Source organism: Pantherophis guttatus, chromosome 1 (genome assembly GCF_059756535.1).
Source record: "Pantherophis guttatus breed Tessera chromosome 1, ASM5975653v1, whole genome shotgun sequence".
Taxonomy (NCBI): Eukaryota; Metazoa; Chordata; class Lepidosauria; order Squamata; family Colubridae; genus Pantherophis; species Pantherophis guttatus.
Genome location: NC_142063.1, coordinates 326,616,368 through 326,640,172, shown reverse-complemented (window position 1 = coordinate 326,640,172; position 23,805 = coordinate 326,616,368). Strand labels below are relative to the sequence as shown.

General features: G+C 40.1%; 1 protein-coding gene across 9 annotated transcripts in view; it reads right to left on the bottom strand.

Moving 5' to 3' along the window:
• The window catches only part of TPST1 (tyrosylprotein sulfotransferase 1), a 31,718-nt gene extending 19,881 nt beyond the window's left edge, over window positions 1-11,837 (bottom strand). The window contains exons 1-2 of one of the 9 annotated variants that reach the window (XM_087889089.1): window positions 11,564-11,727; window positions 10,553-10,633 (exon numbers count right to left, since the gene is read on the bottom strand). The gene's annotated coding sequence lies outside the window, so the exon portion shown is untranslated. Of the gene's footprint in view, window positions 1-10,552; window positions 10,634-11,563 lie in introns of all 9 variants that reach the window. The other 8 variants (XM_087889080.1, XM_087889091.1, XM_087889092.1 and 5 more) reach the window with 8 other exon arrangements.
• Window positions 11,838-23,805: the final 11,968 nt, after the last annotated feature.

The following is a 23,805-nucleotide window of genomic DNA, read 5'->3' as shown; positions in this document are numbered from 1 at the left end:
GCATCGTTGGGGTGATCCGGGGTGGAGATGTACAGCTGGGTGTCGTCAGCGTACTGATGGTACTCCACCCCGAAACCACGGATGATCTCGCCAGCGGCTTCACATAAATGTTGAACAGGAGAGGCGAGAGGACCGACCCTTGCGGCACCCCACATATGAGGGGCCTCGGGGTCGACCTCTGTCCCCCTGTCAACACAGACTGCGACCAGTCAGAGAGAAAGGAGGAGAACCACCGCAACACAGTGCCTCCCACCCCCTACTCTTCCAGCTGGTGCAGCATGATACCATGGTCGATGGTATCAAAAGCCGCTGAGAGATCTAACAGGACCAGGACAGAGGAGCACCCCCTGTCCCAAGCCCTCCAGAGATCATCAACCAACACGATCAATGCCGTTTCCGTGCTGTACCCGGGCCTGAAGCCCGACTGGAACGGATCCAGATACGTCGTTTCATCCAGGTGCTGGGGGAACTGTTGCGCGACCACACTCTCAACAACCTTCGCAACAATTATTTGCACCTAATGCTATCTAATTGTACAATGCAATGAGGGGAAAATGGATCTGAAAATTATTGTATCAGTTCAAACTTGCTGCATTTACCACAGGAAATGTGTGTGTGTGTGGGGGGGTAATAATTGCAAGTACCGTATTTTTCTGAGTATAAGATGCATCGGACTATAAGACGCACCTACCTTTTTTGGTGAGGAAAAGAAGAAAAAGAAATCTCCCTCTACCTCTGAGCAATTTTGTCTCGTTGCAGCAAACAGCAAACAGCCTGCTTTACTTTCATTTTCGTTTTCAGCATAGCTTGATTAGCACAAAGAAAAAAAAAATCTGCTGCAGCAATTTACCACCTTGTAGCAAGCAGCAGAGGCCAGGGCAAAACAGCTGAGAGCAAAACAGCTGAGAGTTGGGAGACCGATCCAATCAACTTGTGCTAATTAGGCTGTGCTGAAGCTGAAAGGAGCTGTTTTTTCTTGCTGTTTGTTGCAAGGAGGTAACTGCTGGGAAGCAGAGGCCAAAGGGTGGGGGCCAGTGGGTGGGCAGGGCTACATTCGGTGTATAAGACACACCTAAATTAGGGGGGAAAAGGTGTGTCTTATACGCCGAAAAATACGGTAAATGATAACAACTACAGCAAGTGAATGAATTTGTGTATCTTCTCAAAATGTTTACTAAAGGTGGGAAATAGATGGGGAAATGTTTAGATGTACCAAAATGATGGGCAGCACATGATCTTTTGTGAGAATTGTCAAAAGAAACAAAATGTATCTTATACACTTTCTTATATGGGTTCACTAGATGGGTTCTCTAGGACAGGGATCCCCAACCCCAAGTCGTGAACCGGCATCAGATCATGGCATGCCAGAAACTGGGCCACACAAATAAGTGAAGCCCCATCCACGGGATGCAGGCAGCACATGAAACCACATCCCCTTCGGTCCATAGAAAAACCTCTCTCCACGGAACCAGTCCCTGGTGCCCAAAAGGTTGGGAGCTGCTCTAGGAGAAACAAAAAAAGTAAATTGAATGTAATGGAAATGGGTGACACAAGAAGCATGTTTTGCAAAACAAGAAAAGACAGCAATAAAAATGAACGAGTGATGGATGAATGTGAACTGAATACAAGAATATGAAAAAGAATGCTTCACAAATTTGTGTATCTGAGGTGATTTGATTTGAACTGAATTTGATGCTGAGGTGGTTTCATCACATACAGAGAATGAATTAGTCTACGACTGCAAAACAAATATAGGAAAAGCGGGAAAGGAAAGTCCAGTAGAGATTAACTGGAATTGCAAAACTGGCATAAAGAGAGAGGCAATACGTTTAAAGAACAAGAAGCAATGTACAGAGCAGTAGATGGATATGGGAAAAACAAAAAGGATTTTGCAAGGATAGAAAAGCGTGGAGGACAGTGGTGGAGGGTATGGGTATACACTGGACTATCTATTTATTTTTCTTTTCTCAGTTATTTAATTTCTTTGGCCTGCTATGTCTAACTCCTTTTCTGTTCTATGCATAATGTTGCTAACTGTGGAAAGGTACAGCTGAAAGAGGTATGAACAAATGTTTATTCCTTGTGCTTTACCACCTTACTAGATTGAAATGTGACCCCAAATCACATTTGATCACTCTCCTTACACATAATTGGAAATAAGGCTTAGAGCAGAGGTGTCAAACTGGCGGCCCGCGAGCCAGATGTGTCACGCGCAGGCCACACCCACCCTAGCTCCACGAATGGGGAAAACATCGCAAAATGTCACGTGACAGCAACGTGATGCCGCGAGTTTGACACCTGTGACCTAGAGGATGCATTTTGCCTTTGATGCAGTTTACAAGTCTCTGAGCAGCCCAGTTATAACACAAGATTAATAACTGGTTCTAAACCAACAGCTGTATCATTGCTCCCAAAAACAAACTAAAAATCTAGTCTTTTTATCTTCCATTTAGAAGCAACCTTCTCCGGTTACACATAGGTTACAATCCAATGTTCTGGGATGGTATCCAGGAAACCATAAATTCAATCAGATTTTCCCTCTAAAGAGCAGAGTTGGGGCTCTAGCCTCCCAAGGGAAAAGTCAGTAAAATTTTGAGCTGCCTCTATGGGAGGCTCAGTAACTCCACCATCAGGAAGGCCAAAACAGAGGGTGCGGCAAAAGCTGAGCTAGAAGCATTCCAGGAAAGGATGTGGTTTTGTTTGTTTGCCCCCTAAGCCAGCAAAGATGCATATATCTGTTATTTTTATTTTATTTATGCAATGCAATGCATATGTTGCTCAATCCCAAACAAGGTTCTAAACAGTTCCCAAATATTGCAAAAAAGGAAATAAAAACAAAATCCAAATAACCATTAATAAACATAAAAATCTTCCTATTTCACAACATACCAAGAAAAAAACAGTAGTACCTATTCTTTTTGAACTTTCGTATTGGAAAGGACTGCTGAAATACAGGTAAGAAAACAAACCAATAGATCATTGAACAAATCAATCCAGAGTTCTCGTTCAGGACATAAATGGCCAGGCTATTATTCTTCTATTTCAGATATATTATGCAAAGATCTCTCTGGAAAAAGGTCTGATGCTAGAAAAGGTGGAAAGAATGAGCAGAGGATAAACTCTGTTACAGTGGTGACCTAAAAGAACATTAGGAGACCTAAAAGAACAAGACATATCTAGATCATCATGGAGAAAAATCTATCTGTGGTCACTAGGAGTTAAAAATAACTTAATGGCACATAATCAATCAAACTATCAGCAACTACAAGGAGGGGACCTAGTTGTCAAGCACCAGGAAAATCAGGACAGACAGTTCAAATGGGTATAAAGATTTATTGTAAGCTGGAGCTCTCTACAAGAATCTGAAATTAGCGGGAGATAAGAGTAGAAGGAATCCAAGGTGAGCTGGTCTTAGATCTCTTGTGGGCACAAAGGGACTCATGACTGATTATGCATTTGACCCCCCTCCCTCAAACTCAGTCTGGTCATCTCCTACACCAGCATGCTATCAATCCCTAAAATATTTCCTTTAGAGCTGAACACATCCTTGAAGTCACCAGGGCTGTAATTTAATTCAAAGAAGTATTCATCACTGGCTGTCAAAATTAATGTCCTCTTAATGTTTGCAAAGAGGAAGGGGGAATGCTATCAGAGGGACATCAGATCCTCAATTCCATCCTGCAGCTGAAAAAAGGAGAACCCCAAATTCCAACATCAGGGCCTTTCAAGGCGAAGCACAGATCTGCACTGTTAGAAGATGAAGGGCTAAAGTATTAAAGGCACCACATAGAGATGAAATGTCTCATTTCTTGGATCACCCCATCAGCATGCTTTTATTCCTCACTTTGAAATTACATTTAATGGAGTGTAAACCAACAATTCCTGTGATACAATAGAGTCAGAAATGTGTCAATCAAGAAACAAAATAAACCAAATAAGACATCACATATAAATGGAAGAGGGTCTGATCATTTACAAAATATTCCCTGGGGAAGATAAGGGTACTGGTTTACTATCTTATACATGGCAGTTGTAAAAAGCCCTGGAGAAAATCACGAAGATGGAGACATTTATCCTTAGCTGAGAATTAAATGTTATCTAGTCAACAACTATCACAAGATAACGGTGGAATGATGTAGCCTTTTGCAATAATCTGAGACAGTATTTTTCAATTTTAGTAGCTTTCAGAGGTGTGGACTTCAATTCCCCATGCCAGCTGGAGAATTCCAGAAGTTGAAGTCCACACATCTAAAAGCTGACACACTGAATAGGGAGAACACTGAAAGGTGTAGGGGGCTGTTGGATCTATCTTGATTTCACTCAAAAATGTACTTTGCACTTGAAAGCTGCTGATAGAAATTTAATTGGCAATTATAGCTTTTTTAAAGAAAGCATCTCTGCTCAGAAGCAGCATGTTAACGGCTCTAGGCTGTTGCCCCCATTCTGCATGCCAGACAACAGAAGTATCTGGCTGACTACTCCTGAAAACAGAACAGCCCAATGTCCTGATTAGCTGCAGGAGTCAAGAAATACGCATTCAGGCACAATCCGTATTCAATACCAGTTGTTGAAAAAAATACAACCCGGGAGAAGGTGATTTTTAAGCCAGCTCAAGAGATTATTTATGGCTTCTATTTATTTGAGGTGGGAGGGAACTGGTACAGGTAAATTGTTTTTGAGTTGTCAGCCTCATTTGAGATGTCAGTAGGCATTGGTTGTATCTTATTTCACACTCCTTTCCCAAAGTAGAAAGAGGCTTGATATCAAAACAGATAATCAATCAAATTAAATTTCCCTGGCACAGAATGCTCTAAACTTCCAATACTATCAAAGAGTACAAGCCATCCTGGTCACAGGAACCATTCAAGCCCCAGGGAACAAAATTGCCCCACAGAGCTAAGCCGGCAGTTTGACCTTAAACTTGAAGAGTCATTTGTACAGAAACGGCAGACGGAGAAGGGAAAGCAGGCTTGAACTTGCCACTCTAGCAAAGCAGAGGCAGAAGAAAGCCTTCCTCAGTCGCCTTGGGGAATGGATGCCTCGGATCAGTGAACCTCAGCTACTGTACTTTTAACTCTTTCTGCGAAGAATTTCAGTATAATTTGAAAGCAAATACCAACGCTGCTATTTTGCCAAATCAGACTAAGGAATCCCAAGCAAATATTGTGCTTTTAAGAGCAGTCAGTTGGGAGTGCTCCAGGAGGCCCAGAGAATAGTATTAAGATAGTGAGAGCCTTGCTTTACTTATTATCTGTCCTCAGAACCTGGTATTTCAATATACAGCCTCAGAACATAGAGGTTTCTTCATGCTTTTGATCCATGGAAGGGAATGAGTCTAATAGCCACCCCTACAAGATAGGAATAGAGGTTTATTTATCCACACCAGAGGCGGGTTTCAGCAGGTTCTGACCAGTTCTGGAGAACTGGTAGCGGAAATTTTGAGTAGTTCAGAGAACCGGTAGTAAAAATTCTGACTGGCCCCGCCCCCATCTATTCTTTGCCTCCCAATTCGCAGCTGATTGGGAGGAAATGGGGATTTTGCAATAACCTTCCCCTAGAGTGGGGTGGGAATGGAGATTTTACATATCCTTCCCCTGCCACGCCCACCAAGCCACGCCCACCAAGCCACACCCACAGAACTGGTAGTAAAAATTTTTGAAACCCACCATTGATCCACACCATCCATTTTCCAAAAAACAGCTATAGGTCAGGGGCAGAAGGGCATGGGCTCTGTCTAGAGAAGGCACCACTCACTTTACAGATCAATCTTAGCAGTCTCTGGAGACCTTCCAGTGGCCTAGTTAACATGGTTAACAGGTTAACATGGTTCATCCCAACTCATCATGTTTTTGCTTTGGATGTGATAGTGTTAGCTTGGGAATGGGCATGATACAAGAGCCACAAATGAAGGCCAAGGGGAAACATGAAACCAGAGATTATCCCACTTCAGTTTGGGTCACTCTATGTTTTTTGGTGTCCTAATTGTTGCCAGCCAATAGTTTCTGGGATGCTCCTAAAAAGACATGAAGATGACATAATCTTGCCTACATCTGGGGATCCTAAAATATTTCAGGGGAAGCCACAGGTGAAAAACACATAACGTAAAGCCAGATCAAGTGCCAAGGGGGCAAAAGAAAAGCAAGCTGTATCAGAGGGAGTCCTCAACTTACATTTAACAACATTCAAAATTACTATGGCACTGAAAAAAGTGACTTATAACTTTATATAAAAAGTGACTCTGTCAGGCCTCCAGCATTTAGTTGCGTATTTTTATTGTGGTTGTTCTTTACGTAAGATCTCCGACCTCCGGGTGTTTTGCTGCGCACTGAAGACCCTGTTGTTCCGCCAGGCAGGGCTATCAACATAATAATTTTAAATTGGGGTATTTTAATTTTTGGGGTTTTAAATCGGCCAAATCTATTTAATTATTTTAATTTTTAATCATTGTTGTGTCCTGTGTTTTAAACTGGCTGTACACCGCCCTGAGTCCTTCGGGAGAAGGGTGGTATAGAAATAAAATTATTATTATTATTATTATTATTATTATTATTATTATTATTATTATTATTATTATTATTATTAATGTGTATTGAGCTCCATCTGGTAGCCAAACACAATCTTTCATTGTTGGAAATTAAGTTTGATGAAGTTTAACCCTGTAGGGCACCCATATTCCCATTAGCCCTCATTCTGGGGAGAAAAAGGTGCATCCTGAGAAGCCAGACTCCATTTTGTAATGTTCTGAGGTAACAGAAACATCTAGAAGAATCCAGCTTAATTTTCCAAATTTTCTTCTGAGAACAAAATCTATCCCATATACAGCATCGCTGTTTCACCATATCCTGTTCTTTAATACAGTATCAAGATTTTTTTTTTTAATTTGATTTATATGCCGCCCTTCTCTGGAGACTCAGGGCGGCTTACAATGCGTTAAGCAATAGCCTTTATACTTTTGTATATTTATACAAAGTCAGCTTATTGCCCCCACAAACTGGGTCCTCATTTCACCTACCTTAGAAAGGATGGAAGGCTGAGTCAACCTTAAGCCTGGTGAGATTCAAACTTACAGTAATTGCAGACAGCTGGTGTTAATCACAATGCTATCAGTCTGCTGAGCCGCCAGGCCCTATTTACATTTACAGTCTAGTTTATTGAAGGATAGCAGAGTTTAGCTGCATGTTGAGCTACGCACAGGGTAATGTGCAATGAGAACAGAACACTTTGCACTTACAACCGCTGCAATGTCCCTCAGATCACAGGATCGAAATCCAGGTGTTTACTGGAATGTCTTTAAGACGACTGCAGCCATTTGCAACCTTCTCAGGGGGCTTCCAATAAGCAAAGTCAAGGGAGGTAGCCAGATTTGTTTAATGACCGTGGTAAAAACGATAGTAAAATCAGATGTGACTCACTTAGCAGCTACATCACTTAGCAATGGAAGTTCCGGTCCCAACTATGGTTGTAAATCAAGGACTAGCTGTATACTGCAAATATTGCCTTTATTATAAATAAAAATAAATATTCTATTTATAAGCCATGTGTGCAAGTGGCACGCTTTTTCAATGGTAATGGGACCTGCACAAAGCCCACAGGAGGAAGCATGCCATGAGCAAAAAAGTTTAAGAAACACTGTTTTAGACCAATTTCCTTCTTTGTTTTCGCAGTAACTAGTACAATTATTAGGAGATGCCTCAAAGAAGGGCATAAGGACATCAACCCTTCTTTGTACATTTACCTTAAAGTATTTAGTATTCAATAATTCCACTGTAGAGCAGCATAAAAATGCAATGTGTTCTAATACAAGAATCCATTGGGCATGGACACAAATCCTTTTGCTTTCTTTGTTAAAAGCATATCCTGCTATCTTTATGGATATAAAGACAAAGCTGAAAGTGGGCATACCTAACCGAAACTTGTACCCTATGATTATCATTAAGTGTTGTACCTTATGATTCTTTGATGAACGTATCTTTTCTTTTATGTACACTGAGAGTGTATGCACCAAGACAAATTCCTTGTGTGTCCAATCAACTTGGCCAATAAAAAATTCTATTCTATTCTATTCTAACTTGGAAAGCCACAAGTGTACCACAATAGATGCTTAGTGGGTCAGTTAAAGGAGTTAGTGCTTGATTTTATCGCTATCCAGAGCAGAAATCTATTTGACCATATACCGAGATATACCAAAAGCAAACTATACAGAATTGAACAGTATATGCAATGTCAAAATTCAGCCAAGGCTTATTCTGGCACAAAGTCTGGATACCTTTATCTCTAAATTTCAGGACACATGCTGAAAAAATTCCTCAAAATTTTACTTAAGCTTAAAGCAGCTGATCTACGGTAGTGCTTCTCAGTAATAGTTATTTTATAAAACTCTTTTTCTGCAGGAAAATGTTTTAAAATTCTGTAACAGACCCAGATTTGTTAACCTGATCTGGATTTTTCCTTCCAACATCCTATGACCAACTCTATTCCACCACTAAATTCGGAGTTCAGAAATTCAGATATCCAAACCCAAACATTGAGACCACCAGGAAGCAATGAACCAAGAAACTAATTTTGAAAATTAAAAAGCAGTTTCCATCTGCATTTCTCACCTTGGCTTTACTGAAAGGAATTAACAATTTGGGGTGGAGGGGGGCAGCCTGGATGTAGGAAGGGGAGGGAGTAAACTAAGACTCTCTTGTTTGGATCAGACGAAAATGCTTTCTATCTGGATTATTATTACCTGACAACTTTGTGTCAACCAGCCAGCCAGTCAGTTTGAATGTATTTTAAAACTGTTCAGACATTTTTTTCTTAACTGAGAACTGCATTTAATAGATCTGAGGAATTGAAAGATATAAGGTAGCATATCAAGCATATCAAGTTTAGGCCTCACAAATGTTTTTTTTCTCAGCTTTTGTTTCCTTTTCTATCTTGGATAACAAGTTTCAACAGTCAAGTTTCTTTTTCAAATAAGCATGTTGATCTAAAATCCATATATATGACTTCATGCAATAATTTTTATAGTAAACCCTGCCAATTCAAACCATCTACCACCCCCACTGCCCAAAAGAAGGAGGATTTATATTGCATCAAATACCAGGGAATTTGACTTTTCATCTAGATTATGTCAAGATATGTCTTTACAATTCAACTCCTCCCCAGCCTTATGTAAGGTGAACATATCTGCATTGTAACTTTAAATGAATTCACCATTCTCCACAAAGAAATCTAAGTTCAAACCATTAGCAACATTTTTAACACCTTCTCCAAAAAAGCCTTCCCACAACTATTTGAAAGAAACAATGAGAGTTCAATGATTATTATTATAATTATAAAATGGCCTAACTCTGTACCACAAATGTATAATTCCTTATAGAAGGAAAGGCTATACAGGTAGTCCTTGGCTTACAGCAGTTTGTTTAGTGACCATTCAAAGTTACAAAGGCACTGAAAAAAAGTAATTTATGAGGGTTTTTCACACTTACAACCCTTGCAGCATCCCTGTGATCACATGATCAAAATGTGGGCGCATGGCAACTGGTTCATATTTATAATGGTTGCAGTGTCCCGACATCATGTTTTGTGACCTGCTGACAAGCAAAGTCAATGGGAAAGCCAGGTTCACTTAACAACTGTGCTATTACCTGAACTGTAGTGATTCACTTAACAAATGTGGCAAGAAAGATAATAAAATGCGGCAAAATTCACTTAACAAAAGTCTAGCTTAGCAACAGAAATGTTGGGCTCAGTTGTGGTTGTAAGTCAAGGGCTACCTGTACGCAGCCTTGAATCATGGAGAAAAGATGGATCATGAACCTAATGAGCAAACAGGGCACTGAACTAAAAAGTTTAGTCTGGTCTCATATGGTTTTCGCTATAATAATGTATTACAGCATTGAACAGGTGTGGTTGGACTGTGTAATTTCCAAGATCCCTCCTAAACTTAAAATTCAGTGAAAGTGATCACTAAAACTGGCCAGCTAAACTTTGTTACTTTTAACCCTGAAAATGGGTTCATTCCTTAACTACAACACCCTTAAGCTAATTCTTTAACTCACTTTCTGGGTTCATAAAGGAAACTAGCCAGAGCCTAGCCACAGACTAAACTAGCCAGAGTTCGTGCAATATGCTAAGCTGTAAAAAAACCAAACCAAGGTTTACATGAACCAGAATTCACCCTTTTGTAAAAAAAAAATGTATGTTTGGTTTGTAATTGAGCATATTCTATGAACACAGTTGGTCTCTGTCCAAAATCTGCAGCAATTCACTACCCCGTAAGACACATGCTTTTTTTTTTAATAAAAACACAGGACATCTAGATACAACCATTTGTCTGAAATACATAAAATACTTCATACATCTGTAGAATTGAATTAAATGGGTCTGCCTTCTGAGAAACCCATGAAATTACAGTATCAAAACAGAAAGAATAAGATTCTGATCTAAGCTGTTCAGTCCCAATTTACAGTTTGGTCTTTAAAAACATACAGGGTACTTTGTCCTGTTGCAGATTTGCAAGTCCATATTATAGAAAATAACCAATAAAAAATTAAATACATACCAGATCTTGTTTTTCTGGCTCAGCAATCTTCCAGCTCTTGCAGCTAGATTTGAAGATACATTTGAAGTAGAATGTCTGGAACTAATGTATTAAGTAAAGCCTATTTTTAAAAGAGTAAGCATACCATGCCACAGAGCACACACAGATTACAATTTCTATCTATCAAGATACAGATTTTCTGGTGAAAATTAATATAAGGACAGGGTAAAAGTGGACTTCTTTTCCGCTTCTATCAGAAACGTTTTAGTTTGCATTTTTTTTAATTTAAAAAAAATGGAGGAATGTTATGCATGCCAACTCAATACCAATTTTTTACCTCCTCACAGCTAAAGCCAGCCAACAGAAAGGAAAATATGAAGTGAAAGAAGAGATTTATTTTTCTGCCTTTCCATCCTTCATTTTCTGAACTTCAACTAAAACCTAACTGGTTAATAATGACTTTTAAAAAGTGGCTGCGGGGAGGGAGAGAATGTTTCCGAGCATAAGCAAAGAAGCTTCACTCTTAGAACAATTAATCAGTGGAACGGCTTGCCTCCAGAAGTTGTGAGAGCTCCAACCCTGGAAGTTTTTAAGAAGAGATTGAACAACCGTTTGTCTGAAATGGTATAGGATTTTCCTGCCTGAGCAGGGCGGTCGGTCGGACTAGAAGACCTCTAAGGTCCCTTCCAACTCTTGTTTTTCTCTCTGACAGCAAAAGACTGTCTTCTGCTAAACCGGAGCACGTGCAGCGCGCGGTTCCTCTCTGTGCGCAGAAATCATGAAACCAGAGCTCTCCTCCTGACGTTGCTTTTCCTTCCCCGATGCACAGGCGATCAAAAGCGGGGGAATAAAGGCAACGCAGTTCTTTTCCACCGGCAATTAGGAGAGAGAGAGAGAGAGAGAGAGAGAGAGAGACGGGAAACTAACAGCTGCGATTGCCGTCGCCGCCGCCGCCGCCGCTGCTTAGCCCCGGGGAGAGCCCTTCTGCCCGGGGTAAACCCTGCCCGCGAAGCCCAGGGAACGCTTCCTCACCTACCAGAGAGCTTCGCAGGGGCCCCATCTCCCCGCAGACGGATCTGCCGGCCGTCTCTCGTTCGCTCGCTCCGTCCGCTTTGCTTCGCCTCTTTTCTCTTCCTCCAAGCCTTGCCAAGAAGCTAGTCCGCTCGGTCCGCAGAGGCGCTGCCATGGAAATCACAAGCATTCCCGGATAGGCCGATGTGTCGTCGCGCCCTATTGGCCGCCTCCGAGAGACGGACAGCAGAAGGAGGCGGGGTCCTCCCGCCTAGGTCTTCCCCCAGTTCCTTTCAAGGGGGAGCGGCGGGGAGGTGTTTGTATCCCCCACGTGGAAACCCCCAGGGAGGAAGGATGGGCTGAGTAAGTCCCTGGCTTGGTCTTGCCTGTGCGAGATGCAGCGTTTCCTACGATGGAGGAAAGGAAGTACCGGTTGGGTTTGGTCCATATGGGTCAACCAGCGCCTGGTTTCTCCCCAACTTATACTTGAGCAACAAAAGAACCAGCGCCCAAGGAATAATGTGAGAAGTGAAAGATGGACTGTAAAGAAGTAGGTGAGAAAAAGGATTGATGTTTCTGAACTTCGATGCTGGAGAAATCCTGAGCCAAGGACTCTTGATAGCCAAGAATACAAAGCAATGGATCGTTGCAAAAATCAACTCATACTGGAGGCTCAACTTATCATATTATGAGCAGAACTGCTTTTTGAAAAGGTCTCTAATGTTGGAAGAAAAGAGAAGTGATGACCAACAACAAGGTGGATGGATTTAGTTACACTTGCAATGGGGGCACTTCTGGAAGACCTGAAGGACAGGTTGGGGACATATCCTGAAGAAAATATATCTAAGTAGTTGCTTAAAATCAACACTGACTTAAAGGCACATCATCAAAATACTTGTGGAAGTCAGTGTCACAATCTTGAGGTGCTGTGGGATATGGATAGGGTGTCCAGGGGAGTAAAAAAAAATTAAAATAGAGGCTGTAATCTTGGCAACCAATGCTCTTCCCTTTTTTCATGTGTTCTACATGAGACACATGTTAAAGAGAGATGAGGCTTCAATTGCACAGTCACAACCATCATTTTTTACTTTTTTGAGACCCACTTTACACTTTTCTGGGGACAAATTGGAGGCTGAGGAATTCTATGCAGCGGATGGATCTGGAGGCTATTGGTGATTCTTGCTGGCAGATTCTTCATCAGAACCTTTTGCAGGATCAGAATTAGCCCTTACAGAGAATGGCTCCATTTTTATCAGCTGCTATCTTAGAGTCTACTATACATCCCATGGACTACAAAAATCACAAACGAAGAAGTCCTAGACCAAGTTCAGATCTAGAAGCCAAGATTCCAACACAATTGCCATGCTTCTAGCAGCAGCTGGCCAGAAAAAAAGACTACAGCTGAGATTTTGTTTTACTTTCTGCCACAGAAGTGCAATTCTCCACCTGAGTTTCGACTCATGCATTTGTTGACATTGAGCTCTGCTCTGATCTGACACAATGCCATAGTGGCCCTTGTACCCAACTAGCAAGAACATAAAGGGGAGCTAAAATATATACATAAATCAGAGAGAACTTTCAAGGAAGTTGCTTATCTAATAGGCCAGGTAAACCAAAAGGCACCTGGGAGTTTCCAAAATAAACAGATTTGATAGATAATACGAAAGATTAAGAAAAGTAAGCAAGAGAACAAAGAGATCAAATAAATGGGCCTTTCTAGAAAATGGAGGAAAAGTTTGTGTTTCAGAAGGCAAGAAAAAGCAAGGTCTCCAAGTTTTGAATACAGATAGTCTTCGACTTACAACCATTCATTTAGTGACAATTCAAAGTTACAAAGTACTGAAAAAAACTTACGATATATCTGTTCCTCGCACTTATGACTTACAGCATCCCCATGGTCATGTGATCAAAATTTAGGTGTTTGGCAATTGTTCATGTATTTAAGAAGTTTGCAGCATCCCAGAGTCACGTGATCACCATCTGCCACCTTCCCAGTCAGCTTCCGATAAGCAAAGTCAATGGGGAATGCCAGATTTATTCAACGACCATGTGATCCATTTAATAACTACAGTGATACACTTAGCAACTCTGACAAAAATGATCGTAAAATTGGGTAGACTCATTTAACAACCGCCTTGCTTAACAGGGGAAATTCTGATCCCAATTGTAAGTCGAGAATTACCTGTATCTGGAAATGAATAGCATATTTACCCTACTTACTTCAGGAAACATGTCACTGATATATATCTGAATGTTATCTCACATCCCCAGCTTGATAATATTGCAGTCATTTCTTTTATAAGGATATAATACTTGCTGCCATCCTTCCATTTTTTTCTTGTCATAAGACAAATGCTACCTGTCTGATAGAGCTGGTTGTACACAACAGCAAGCTCCTCTGTCAGGATGATTGAGCATCATTCAAATATTGCCAGGAAGAAAAAAGAGTTGAGGCCTAAACTAGGAGTGGATCTGAGAAAACAAAGCTTACCGTATTAAGGAACATTGGATGATAAATTCTTGGTTGCAAAATATGAGTAGGAAGGCCATTTTAAAAGCATGAATAGGAAGGAGGTTGGAAAGGAGGAAAAGGGGGGGGGAAACAGGAACAAACAAATTAAAAAGGGATTTATTTATTCATTTATTAGTTCGATTTATATGCCGTCCTTCTCCAGAGACTCAGGGCGGCTTACAATGCATTAAGCAATAGCCTTCATTCTTTTGTATATACCTGCTTAGTAGGGCTTTTTTTGCCCCCCCCCAAAGCGGTGTTCTATTTTATACAAAGTCAGCTTATTGCCCCCACAAACCGGGTCCTCATTTTACCTACCTCGAAAGGATGGAAGGCTGAGTCAACCTTGAGCCTGGTGAGAATTGAACTCGCAGTAATTGCAGGCAGCTGGCAGCCAAATGCTACTCTAACAGCAGTTAAACAGCAGTTTTGTCCGCTGTGCTACCAAGGCTCTAAATGAGATGAAGAATTTAAATACTGAGGCAAGAAACGTCTAAAACTGGGGAATTCTGGCAATTGAAATCCACAGTTTAACATTGTTGAGGCTAAGAAACACTGTTTTAAAAGACAAGGTGGTCAGGTCACAACAAGCATCACCAATCAAGGATACAATCTCACACAATTCAGTTCAGAACCTCACAATTGCAGTTAACTGAGTTACTTTTTAATGCATTATTTATTATATTATGGAATGTTAGTCTGTTTGGTTAGTTTATGGCAGGGGTAGTATTCACTTACCTTCACTACCCGTTTGCAAATGTGAGCGCGCACGCCACCTCCGCGCATGCACAGGACTTTCTGCGCATGCACAGAGCATCAAAAACAGGACATGATGACGTCTGGGCGGGTGGGCGGAGCCTCCCACAGCCGCCACTACCGGTTTGCCCGAACCAGATAGAACCGACTGAATACCTCCACTGGTTTATGGTATAAGACACTGCACAAACTCAAACAATTCAGTAACTGGGCTAAATGTTGGTAAAGACCAGGGATGGGTTCTACTTACCTTTACTACCAATTCACAACGGGATCGCGTGCACGCGCCTTGCTTCTGCGCATGTGAAGATTGCTTCTGATGACATCAGGGTCAGTAGACGAAGCCTCCCACCAGATTTACTACTGGTTCTATAGAACCGGTCCGAACCTGGGGCAACCCACCACTGGTACAGACTAAAACGGGCATTTGGGAAGAACAATTGTTTAAGAAGACATTAAGTGGACAAGAATGCATAGCAATGAACAGACCAGAATTGGAGTCCATTTGGGAAAAGCAAGAGAAACTGTCTACTAAGACAGATATAAAAAAAACTTTTAACAAGGGATTTTTTTTTCTTTTTGAGTGTGGAAATGAAAAGGAGTTGATGGGAAACCTGTCCCATAAAATCCAAATACTGTATGTAGTTTTTGGTAAAGCCAAATCAGTGACTATATTCTTTCTCAAAGAGGGATGCAAATTTACATTTTGTTATGCCTCCATCTTTAAGGTTTTATAAGGTTTCTATCCCCACCTCTTGGAGAGGAGAATTTCTATATTTTTATACAAGGGATATCCTGTGTGATGTTTTCAGTTACACTGATTGCAAGGAGGCATATAGCAACAGCAATAGCACTTATATACTGCTACCCAGTGTTTTGCAGCCCTCTCTAAACAGTTTACAGAGTCTACATATTGCCCCCCAAAATCTGTGTCCTCATTTTACCAGCCTTGGATGGAAGGATGAGTCAACCTTGAACCAGTGAGAATTAGCCTGCAATACTTCATTTTGACAACTGTGCCATCATGGCTGTATACACCTTTCTGATAGACTGCTTCACTCATGTGTTTATCAGAAACAACTTTGGTCCAGCTGCTTCTGTGACTTCTTGTGCCTCACATACTTCCTTAAAAGAGCAGGCTGAGGAAATCTCTATCCATCCTGTTTCACCCTTCTTCTTGGTAAGCAATATTAGGCTTCCATGTGCATTTCAGGTGGTGATTGTCTCCCATACTGTAAACCCCTGATCTCTGGTGTGTGCTCCTTTCTTTCTGCCTGTCCTTGGGGCATTATATTTACTTAGCCAAGATAGAAAAGCAAATTGGTCCAATACATGAACATAGATTCTCTTTTGAAGTCCTTCCTGGCATTCCTAATGTAAAATTGAACTGGATCTCCACTAAAATTGTAAGTAGGTATGGCATTGTCATAAGGGAAAAAGTAGTACCATTTTTTTTGTCTGTCTCAAGTCATGGCTGAACATGTTTACGACCTAAGCACTCTTGTAGTATAAATTCATACCTTGTATTGCTAATGTTTTAAGTCTCTATATCTATAGCTCTCCCTGTTTTCCAGATTCTCTAGTGAAACATCTCTCTGAAAAAGCTGTAAATATGTACTATGATGACACCCTTAAGGCACTATAATTAGAATGTAATTTTATATATGTTTATCTGAGTCTTGCTTCCACATTCCATCTACTTTTAACATGAAATCTTATTATTATACAGTAGATCATCATGTGCGCTTTGAAGAAAACAAGCCCAGCTCCAGGTGTTCTCAACTTCTTAAGGAGCCTACGTGAAATTTAGAGCAGGGTTAGGCTGATCTTTGCTGAGACCTGAAGATTGAGCCATCAAAGACATGTGCAAAAATGTGCTTAGAAGTGACGTACCTACTGAGGAATTAGTTTTCAGATGAGAACTCAACTGAATTCATTGCCTTTTCCACACAACATTCTACTCTTACTACCCCAATAGATTTTTAAAAAATCATCCTTGTTGAAGTGAAAAAAGCCTTTTGGATGTCGCTATCGATTAACAGTTGGGACAGTATTTGTCCATGCAATAAATTGCACCGAAGATTATTGTATATATATTTGTACTCTATTTGAGTCTCAGAAATATTCCAAACCAAGTGGTATTTAGTGGTGGTATTCCTTGTTTAGTCACCACAATTAGGATCAGGAGCTTGGTTGTTAAGCAAACTGGTCACTAAGTGAAACAGCAACTGTGCTTATGTTTTTACTTCAGCGTACCTTGGCTTTCCAAGCCTGTGAAGAGTGTAAATGCATGAACTGGTAGCAAAATTACTTTTACATCACTGACATAATTGCAAATGGTCACTGTATGAGAGTTGCTAAATAAGGACTAGAGTACCTGTATTTTGTTCCCTGATCCAGAAGATAAAATGAAATACTGTGCATGGCTAATCAGCATGCCAAAACACAGAGCCAGCATGTACAGATGCTCTTAAATATGCATCCTTTCTGACCTGTCTGCTGGTTTTGCATGCTAAGCTAAAACTAGATTGGGGGGGTTGTGATTCAGCCTATTGTAGGAATCCTACACATAGTCCCTGATATACGACCATAACTGAGCCCAAAATTTCTGTTAAGTGAGACATTTGTTAAGTGAGTTTTGCCCCATTTTATGACATTTCTTGCCACAGTTAAGTGTTCTGCCCCAACTATGGACCCCAAAGAACACAGCACACACAAAGTCTGTACAAACCTTAGTTTTACTAAATTAAATAAGGGTTTTTTTCTAAACAAAGGCTGTTAATTAACTTTCTTAACAGCCTACAAGAACCCAAAGAATAAATAATCTTAATCTTACTATGGTTGGCAGAAAGCCCAGAAGCAATTTGCAAAGAACTAAGATCACGGCAGGAAGGAGAGTGAACAAATTGTTCCCTGCAAATTGCTTCAGTCGGCGTTCCTCCTTAAATAGGCTAAGGGAGTGGCCAATTATCCCCAAGCCTTACTCTCGAGGAGACCTCCTCCTGAGGAGCCACTCCTGCCTTTTGGCAGCTCTGCGTGCCCGTGCATCGAGAAGAGGCTCCTCCTCTTTGTCCTCTTCACTTAAGGGAGCTTCTGGAGGTTCTGAAGGCCCTGAATCCCCGCCTCTGACACCACATCTTCTCCAGCCTCATTGTCCGACTCGAGTGCCAGGTGCACAGGCTGCTGGCGCAGCACCATACCAGCCTCCTCGCTGTCTGAATCAGCCACCAGCCGCACAGGCCGCGTACGGGCCACAACATTAAGTGAATCATTGCAGTTGATAAGTTAGTAGCACAGTTAAGTGAATCTGGCTCCTCCGTTTACTTGACTTGTCAGATGGTCACAAAAGATGATCACATGACCCCGGGACAATGCAACTGTCATAAATATGAACCAGTTGCCATGCATCCAAATTTTGATCACATGACCATGGGGATGCTGCAGTGGTCATATGTGAGAAAAACCATCATAAGTCACTTTTTTCCGTTGTAACTTTGAACAGTCACTAAGCGAACTGTTGTATGTCGAGGACTACCTTTATTGTCTTAGCAAGTTGTCTGACCCAGACCATCATATTAAATTACACATAGATACATATTTTATTATAATCATAGACCACCTCAGAAACAAAAAGAAAACCAAGTCTGAGATAGCAAGGAAAAATCGTGCTCAAGATGTGAAATATATAAATAGTAAAATAAACATGTTAATACATGTTAATAAATAAAGTCACATTAATCAAAGTCACAACTGTGGTCTATTAATATGGGTATTACTTCTGTGTCTGTAAACCACTTTGATAATTTTTAAATACATTTCATGTTTCTTTCTTTACGTTGATTTCACCTCTTAAGTTGCTGACAAGATGACAGGGAATAAATTAGAAATAAAAAGCATGGACAGCCACTTGTCTGAAATGGTATACAGGGTCTCCTGCTTGAGCACGGGGCTGGACTAGAAGACCTCCAAGGTCCCTTCTAGCTATGTGCTATTCTAAGCTCATCAGTAATCAGCCCACCCATAAAATGAGGGAGAAGAATTCTCAAGAGGCCCAAATGATAACTGTAAGAAGAAAAATACAATACAAAGTGCCTGTTTCCCTGAAAATAATGCTGATTGTAAGGGTTTTACATGGCTTAACAATGTCAAAATTGGCAGTGCAGTTTGAATCTGGGCAATGAGTCAGAGGCTGCTGAACGTATTTGCTGAGATTTCTCTTAATCCCCAGAACAAGTAGTTCACATCCTCCAGGCAAAGAAAGGCAAGGGGAGAGCCAAATATTCTTTGAAAAAGAGATGCCTAATGCACAAGCGTCCCATTTTCACTTCGTCTCAGTGGGTTCATCTCAGTTACTTCAAAAGACTGGGATAACTGTATCTGGTTCCCTCAACACCCACAATTTTGTTTTAAAAAGGATATTGACAAAAAGGACATGTATAGAATAATTTCCACAAATCTTTCCCATTTGCTCTTAGATAGATAGATAGATAGATAGATAGATAGATAGATAGATAGATGGATGGATGGATGGATGGATGGATGGATGGATGGATGGATGGGTGGGTGGGTGGGTGGGTGGGTAGATAGATGACAGACAGACAGAGGAGTGGTGCAGTGGCCTAGAGGTGGAGTTGTCGCTTCACGATCAGGAGGCTGTGAGTTCGATCCTAGGTAGTGGCAGATATTTTTCTCTCTGGGCCCAATGAGTAAATATCAGCTGCGAATTCTGCATTGGCGACAGGAAGGGCATCCAGCCAGTAAACATTCAGCTCCATTCAGTTGACCCAACTCCACCCTGATGCAAGGGATTATGGGGTCATTAAAAGACGGGGGAAAAAAGAGATAAAGATATAAGTAATCCTTGACTTATAACCACAACTGAGCCCAACATTTCTGTTACTAAGCATCACCATTTAGTGAGCTGCACCCCATTGTATAACTTTTTTGCCATAGTTGTTAAGTGAATCATGTGGTTGTTAAACCAATCTGGCTTCCCCCATTGACTTTGCTTGTTGGAAGCCAGGAGGGAAGATTACAAATGATGAGTTGCTAAGAGCCTCATGTGACCATGGGGATCCTGCAACAGTCATGTGAGAACAGTCATGTGAGAACTGGGTCATAAGTCACTTTTTTCAGTGCTGTCAAATGGTCATTAAACAAATGGTTGTAAGTCAAGGACTATCTATAGAACTTTTTGCAGTCCTGCGATTCATTTCTAGGAATCGTTGAATTCAGTTTCCGTCTTATGCGAAAGAATTATATCTCATTGTTCTCTAGCTCATTCTAGTTCACTTTTTTCTAGATGACTTCAGGCTTAGTCTGAATGATCATAACATTCCAACCATTAAATGAAGTTGATATTAAACCAATGATAAAAAATAAACAGAATGATTGTTGCTGAATTTTCAACATGTTCAACATTTATATACGTTGCCTATAGATTGTTTTTGTTGTTGTGCATTGATTTTTGAGGTACCTTCCACATTTGTGTGAGAAGCCATTCTGAAGTCCCAAGGCTATATAACCCAGTCAAAAATTTGAGGGAAATGTCCATTAAAAAATAATAAGAAATAAGCCGCTACCTTGCGGTAAGATGGGGAGGCCAAGAAAGTACCTTTTATATGGGCATAGCCACACCTTAGCTCAATTCAAGATTTTTATTCTCACATTTAGCTGATCCCACTCTGCAGGGAATCACTGTGTATATAAGGCAATAATTTAAAAGTAGTTTTCAAATGTTACTTTTTAACAATGGATGTCTGATCTTTGGAATTCCTAGGAATTTTTGCAAGCTTTTAATAATCGATTTTGCTACTAATAATTCATGTTTTAATTTCAGCTACAAGATTTCTTTTTTGTTTAAAAAGTTTATTTAATTTCAAAAAATAAAAGGCTAAAATAGAAAATTAGAATAAAAGAGGAAATGTGGGAGAGAGGAACAAGAGGGAATGTTTAAAAAGTGACATAAGAAAACAATAATAAGAAAAATGTTAAACTTCCAACTTTTTCAATATATTTAACAGTTATAAAATAAAATATGCTCGTTTTAACAAAAGAAAAAATACAAAATTAAATATATAAAGATATACATATCAAACAATGAAATAATAACAGTAACGTATATATATCATAATCTCTTAATCTGATAAAATATATAACCCATAAATGCATATTATCAACTCTAAAAATATATATATTGCTAGATATTTCTATAATAAAAAATCTATAATTGAACATTCTCTGCTTTCAAATTAAACAAATACATATCTCCATAATCAAAAGATACCAAATCCCAATATCAAAATTTCATTTTTCTCTTTATTGAGTAAAAATTCCAAAAGTGGTTTCTATGTAGATCAATTGTGAGGTTTCTGTGAATATAATCATATTTTTAAAAGTATCTGAATATTCTCCTGGATAAGCCTATCCGTAAATAAGCTGACCCTGAAAAATTTTATACATTTTAATCTTCATAACTGGCTTATCTGCACATGGCACATTTTTTCATGGCAATTTGAAGATTGGCTTATCTGTGGATGGACTTATCCATGAGTATATATTGTATGCTATTTTTTCCCCATACTGTTTAGATTACTCTATTATGTGCTGTGCTATGCTCTGAAAGCTTTGAATAATTTTTTTGCCCCAAATAAATATCAAATGGTGCAATAAAATATTGACTTGGCAGAAGTTTCAATGAATACGATGACAAATTTCTAAGTAAAATCCATGTGGCTTAGCAGTTAATCACTTCCAAGTTCTTAAGCTTAACATTTGGTATCCTAGTTGTATACAAAATATAATGATTAAGTTTAATTGACAAGAACTTGCCACAATTAAATGGTATATTAACATTTAAAACCATTGAAGTACATCCAAAAAGCTTATTATTGGTTTATGAAGAATAAAGTATGAACAAAGAGAAAGAAAAGAAACCAAATAGGAGATTAATCATCTAACAGAGATTATTGCTAAGAGTCAAATAGTTTTTCAGATGTTTGTAGTGAGGGAACAGAAATGCCATCCCTAAAGATGTAAAGAATTTTGCCAATCTGAACTCAAAGAGGTATACCGATGTTAAAGCCATTAGTCATGAGAATGGATGTCTATTTGATAGAGGCGGGCTTTTTGTGTAGGGAAAAACCTGTTTGAAATATAAGGCTTTCAGCCAAGAATCTTAAAAACAAATGAGTTGGTTCACAGATGTTAAATGAGTATAGCTTTAAAAAAGCCAATATAGTATAGTGGTCATTATACTGGAAAAATCCATCTTTAGCTATGGAAACTCAGAATGATTTTAGGCCAATAATTATTTCAAGCCCAGCCTATCTCACAAATACTAATTATATCAGTAGGATTTTTGTACAATAATTTGCTTGCTTATATCCCATCTTTCTTTCAGGAGCTCAAGACAATGTATACTTCCTTCTTCAATTTTTCCCGACAAGTTTGTGAACAAGAGGAAGTAATAATTCAGTGAGAATATCAATCTAATTTATAAATGCAATGTGTATATGTTATTGACTTAACCTTAACTGGTTGAGTTGGTAAAGTATCTTAGAAGCCACAATGACAAAAAAACTCAGGAGCCCACATAGCAACTTTTCTAACTAACTGATTTGTATTAAAAGGTATAACCTTTTGTGAGCTACAGCTTAAGTATATAGCAGTGGTGAAATCCAAATTTTTTTTATTACCAGTTCTGTGGGCATGGCTTGGTGGGCGTGGTGTGGCTTGGTGGGCGTGGCTTGGTAGGCATGGGAGGGGAAGGATACTGCAAAATCCCCATTCCCTCCCCACTCCTGTGGGAAGGATATTGCAAAATATCCATTCCCACTCTGGTCCCACTCTGGGGCCAGCCAGAGGTGGTATTTGCTGGTACTCCGAACTACTCAAAATTTCCACTACCGGTTCTCCAAAACCTGTCAGAACCTGCTGGATTTCATCCCTGATATATAGGTGGTCTTTGACTTACAATCATTCATTTAGCAATTGTTTGAAGTTATAGTGGCGCTGAAAAAAGTGACTTACAACTAGTGTTTGTACTTACATCCTTTGCAGAATTCCCTCTGGTCATGTGATCAAAATTTGGGCATTTGAGGACCAAAATGTATTTATGATGGTTGGAGTGTAGCCAGGATCACGTGATCGCCATTTGTGATCTTCCCAGCTGGTTTCCAACAAGCAAACTCAATGGGGAAAATGGATTCACTTAACGATTGCATGATTTGACTAACAATTGCAGTGATTCACTTATCGATCATGGCAAAATTGGACTCAACTCACTTGCTTGGAAATGGAAATTCTGATCCCAGTTGTGGTCATAAGCCAAGAACTATTTGTGTCTCTTAATAAAAATTGTCAGAAAAGTTATCAGACTTCTGATTTATGGGGAGCCACCATAGACTTACAAGTGTGCAAGGGGCACAGCTTCAAAACATACAATCTTGGCTGTCCTCTTTTGACTTTTTAAACAACCCCCCACCCAGGGGTGGGTTCTAAAATTTTTTACTACCTGTTCTGTGGGCGTGGCTTATTTTGTGGGCGTGGCTTGATGGTCATGTGACAATTATTTAGGATTTAGCAGAGGTACTGGTCTACCAGGCTGTACCGATCTACCCATTTATTTTTGCAGGCACTGACCTACTCATGTATTTTTGCAGGCACTGGTCTACCCATTTATTTTTTGCAGGCACCAGTCTACTCATTTGTTTTAACACTGATCAGCTGTAGGGCGGCACTTTGAAGCCCCACAGAAAGAGTTTAAACAGTTTTTTTCCCTCTAGCCATCAACTGGGACTCAGGAGGCAGCAATAGATTGGGGTGGGGCCAAATAAAAGGTAAGAATAACGCAGGGGGTGGGGTGGGGCAGAACCGGTTCAGTGACATCATATCGTCACCGCTACCGGCTCAGCAGAACCGGGCCAAACCGGGAGGAACCCACCACTGCCCCCACCCAAATGGATACTCTTAAATCAGGATTTACGTTTTCCTT